The sequence below is a fragment of the Perca fluviatilis genome, chromosome 11 (assembly GCF_010015445.1).
Source record: "Perca fluviatilis chromosome 11, GENO_Pfluv_1.0, whole genome shotgun sequence".
Taxonomy (NCBI): Eukaryota; Metazoa; Chordata; class Actinopteri; order Perciformes; family Percidae; genus Perca; species Perca fluviatilis.
In genome coordinates, this window is record NC_053122.1 from 32,325,648 (window position 1) to 32,330,828 (window position 5,181).

Below are 5,181 nucleotides of genomic sequence, written 5' to 3' on the forward strand. Positions count from 1 at the left end.
GTTTGGTGGATATCTCTGTTTGGTGTGAAACTCTTTCTTTGACTTCCAGTCTTCTGACTGGACTGCCTTTTTCAAAACGTCGACGACATTCAAAGTGATGGATGGAGAACCAGCAGTCGCTCACTTTGAGCTGTGCTGTGAACTTTGTAAGCAAAGGTTCAAGTGTAGTCTAACATATCAAAATGAAAGTACAGATGGTTCTATCTAGCTCATATGGTACTTTGTACATTTCTATGTAAGTACTGGTTTGTTCACTGCAACAGACAATTTGGTGGTATTTTATGTTCATGAGATTTTTCCATTATATTGTGTCAGCTTTGGTACGTGTGATTGGTTTAATGATCAGCGTTTAAAATGTCGCTACTAACCTCAAACCTCTACTGATGCAGCTACTGTACAAGTCCCATGTTTAAATGGATCGCTACCGCCCCACTGCCAAATTATTTTCCCCCATGAAAAAAAATCAAATGTGTCTGTCTGGTAAGATCTTGCAGTGTCTGCAACAGTAGTTTTGCTTACTTACCCAACACCAACTAAGTCCAAATTCCCACAATGATCAGCTTACAAAAGGCTTACAAAAGAAGTGTAGGTTGTACCTGTCTACTCAGTGCAGCTGCAAAGTTGGAACTGTCAATATCTTGCTTGATAGTATGTCTCGATGAGTTATTATTAAGTAAGAAGTAAAAAAAAAAAAGAAAGCCTTATAAAAAAAGTTGTTTCAACGCCAACTATGGATGCAATCATTCAGCCAGCACCAGTTTGAAGACATTTATTCGACAGTTGTAGAGAACCGAAAGCTTTGAATGACTGTTGTTGGCTCCATTTTGTATTCTCTACGTAGACAAAAAAAAGTTCAGGTGAGAAAATCACATTTTAGGGAAACAAAGAGGCGTTCGATTGGCTTTTGATGAGCACTGAGCACAGTTTTGGCCAACTTATGCGAGATATTTCCTTGGACGTTCCCCTCTACAGGAAATAATTTGACTTCCACCCCCATACTTATAATGTTGCTCGCAGTGTGAACACAGAATTGAAAACATTTGTCCAAAGCAGCAACCCGTTCTTACTGTAAGTAACATCAGTGAAAAAGCCCCCCAACCCCCCCCCGGTAGAATTGTAGAATTAGTTCATGTTTGCACACTGAGCTTTGCCAGTGAGATTGGATTGCACTCTCCATCGTACCATCGCACAACTTCTCCTGTTACGGTGACAATCAGTGTTGATTAGACTCCACATCTGTGGCAGCAATCTTTACTTCATACTGAGCTGGGAATTATAAGGTTCCATCTCTAATGTTCTTCAGTTAGGGACTTTAAATAATATATGACTCTTTTAAACTTGTTTTGGCGACCACGAGGAATTGCTTCGACTTAGTCTTGATGTTTTACCTTTGCTTAAGGGCACATGTGCTTTACTGAATAGTCAAAGTAAAGAGGGACTGTATGAAGAGTCACGCACTTGTATCTCTAGCATACAATTTTAAGCAGTTAAAAATGATAGCGGATGAGACGGTGCTTTACAAAAAGACCTGAGGCTGCGAAGTGAAGCCAGACATCTCAGCACCTCCAGAGGTAATCATTGAGTCTTTATACTTATCAGCCATCCTATCAACCCTTCACAGATACAGTATATTATGGTAATTCTGTGCCGAGGGGCAGTAAAAATGGTATTTATTGCCCCTATTTGGAATAAACACTTTCAGAAAGGAATCGGCAGCCACGCCATTTCTAATTAGAATATCAGCTGGAACCCTGTAGCTGCAAGGTCACTATGTAAACCGTTTCAGTAGTTATAGAGAGAAGAACGGCAGATGGAGCACCCTTTTAAATTTATATGGTTATCGCAGCCTTGGTTCTGCATACTATTACCTCTTTACAACCTTTTTACAGAGTTGTAGCTGTGCAGTATTTTGCATCAGACTTGACATGTCCTCATGACCTTGTGTAGAATGAGTACACATGAGACGGAGGAGGTACAAATACACGGCCGGGCCATTAGTCATTACCTCTTAACTACTTACAGTCTGCTGACAGTGGGGACATATACATAAAAGACACCGTGGATGCCAAAAAAAATGCAAAACAGATGTTTAGATTTGGTTCAGCGATGAAAAAATATGCAGTTTAGAATGGAATCTGGAAGCATTTACTTAGCTAAGTTGTTATTTCATGTCTTTCCCCCGTCTTTTCCATACGTACCTCTCAGCGCGTTGTGTACTGATACACTTTACTCCCCTGTCATATTAACAGCCACCTACCAGCTTCCAAATATAGAACCTGTCTTTACATGAAAAAAAACAACCTCATCACAACATAACCAACCTTCTCTCACAGCTTTCTTCCAAATATTCTTCAAGCTGATAACATATGAAGTAGGTATAGCAATCTTAGCTTGCATTAATGTGTGTATGTTGGGGGGTTGGGAGTCTGTTTTTAGAGAATATATAGCTTCATGAGCTCATGATATCATCCTCATTTATTTCTCTCTGAAAATCTGTATTTTGAATCTTCTTTTCTTGGTATTACTTTGTGGTGTTACCTCACCAGTGAAAGAAATGACTTTGGTCAAAAAGATGTGTCTAAACTTTTATATACAGTATTTTATTTTGTATGCATCGGATAGGGGGGGTTGTTATTTATCAACCCAGCGAAAAAAAGAGAGCGCATGTATGTGTCTGTGGCCAAAACGACTGCTCGGCCAGGCCACAAATAGCCAAAACTCTGTCTCAACTAGGCCAACCCAGGCTAGAACCAGGCCAGACCCACAGCTAACTGCTCTGTTCCATGCTGTGCTGTGCCGCGCCATCCCTGGCCAAGACTGACTCGAGTGGCTCGGTGTCCATTTTTACCTTGTGGAGTCTTCAGCGATTGCCAAAAGACTGTGCAAAAAACTGAACTGAGCAGACAAACAAATGCAGCAGCCTTTTGTGTTCATCGTGTGTAAGTATGTGTGTGTGTGTGTGTGTGTGTGTGTGTGCTACCTGTTTATGTACATGCACATGCACTGTAAGTATGTGTCCATCTGTGAACATGCATGTGCGTACATGTGTGTTTGCAGCCTGTAACACCTGTTTGTTTCCATATACATGTGTTAGGACCACTGGACTGCAGACTTTAGGGTTTGACTGAATGTTTTTGCTAAATATTGCATATTATCAGCATATTTCCTCAGTGCTTTGTGAAAAAAACAAAAACGTTGATTGCTCCCTAGCAGCTACTACGGCAGCTTCCGTGTCGACTAGGAATCACTTACTGTAGGAGGGACAGGATACGGCACTTGTAGCTGATGGTTAGGGCAAAACAGAAGATCGGCCAACATTACCACAATGTCAGACTAAATGATGAAGTGAAACGTAATGCCAGTTCAGTATGATTAACAGGCTAGTGATTGGACAGAAGACACAAGTCACTCTCCTTCTGTAGCTATCCTGGTCTCTTTGCTGCCCCTAGTGGTTAATAAAGTGTCGTTTTGAACAAAACACAGGCACCTGGTCCACGTTCTGCCCCGAAAAAAACGTAGCAACACGTTTTTTTGAAACTGAAACGGGGAAGCGTTGAACACCCTGTTGTGTGCGCAAGCGCTCTGCCTTTTTATTACCACGAGTTTACAGACACGTCTCTGCTGATCGGGTATCACCTGTGACACAGCCAATAAACGAGAGACACACCCACCAGACGAGAGAAAACATGTTGCACGCCGTTTCACACCGTTTGACACCGTTTCACACCGTTCCACACCGTTCCAAGGAAACATGTTGTTCAACCAGGAAACCGTAACAAAACGGTGCACACCGTTTGAAGATTGAACGTGCCCCTGAATTATCAAAAAGCACTTGCTGTTACCAACAGTCACCAAAAGTCACCCAGGATTAAAACTTAAACTGCCTTAACGTAACAGACTTTTATCAACATTTTATTGTCAACTGACACTTTAAATCCCCCAATTTGGAAACGTTGTTTATTTGGAATGGAACTTATACATTTCGAGGGTGTTAAATATTTTTGGAAAAGTAACCATATCAGTCCAACCCTAGTGTAAAGCAGGACAGCTGGTAAGAAGGAGACATTGCGTGGCCTTAGGACACGAGGAAAGGAGGCAAGCTCGTCCCTCATCCAGCTGCTGAGCCTGTCTGCTCTCTGAAACAGCTGCACGAGTGAACAGGATTAATTAATGTTCAGCTCGGTATCGCTGAGCATATGAAGACGATGATCAGAGCAGTGAGAAGGATTCCATATTGCACTCGAAAATGTTGAAGAGATGTGCATGTGGGTGAGAGAGGGACAGTGTGGGTGTGTTCATATAAGCATATTCTCCATAACCAATTCTTTATTTTAACCCTATATATTGTTCACGTGTATTATGTGTGTTTGATTTGAGTACTTGTTTATTCCTTTTATTCAAGAAAAAAAACTGTATAAAAACATACAACATATTATTGAAATTTTATTTTATTTTCAGTTTGATTTCTGTTTTTCGTTTTCAAATTGTATGTAATTATTTTTCCACAGTATTACAGAAAATAAAAGAAGACACGGCTTTTCATATTAAAAGCAGCAAAGGCTCCTTTATTTTGCCTTTCTTTGTTAAGCTGAAACCTAGTTTCCAGAGAGTTTATTTTATGAAATTACACTTTGTATTTTTAGAAACTAGGCTCCAGGATGTGGCTTAAAAATGTTTCAGCAATTTACTTTGAATGAAGTTTGTGCATCACACATACTGCTGTTTATTCAGGTCAAACTCGGTATGGCTGTGTGTCTATGTATAGCACTCCGGCAGCAGGGCATGCACAGTGTTTACCTGAATGTGAGCCTGACAGTGGAGCTCGGAGCACAACGCCAAGACAAACGTCTGCAGAGTCTCTCATTAAAAACTCATTTTTGCTCCGTCCTCCTCTCCTCCTCTCTACTCTTTTTCGCTTCTTCTCTTTCTCTCCTCCCTTCTGCCTAGTCTCTTTACCGCTCCTCTAATGCAGGGGTCTTCAACTAAATAATTTCCCTGAGGGGATCAATGAAGTATTCTGATTCTGATTCAACGTTTTTTTAAACAAAGGACCCCTTAACTGAAAGAGACAGAGCAGGGATCCCCTACTACATATATTGTATAAAATGAAGTGCATATTAAACTGGGCCTACAATAGGGCGGCCTAAAGCCTTTATACATACCATTTTTTTGTTGTTGCAT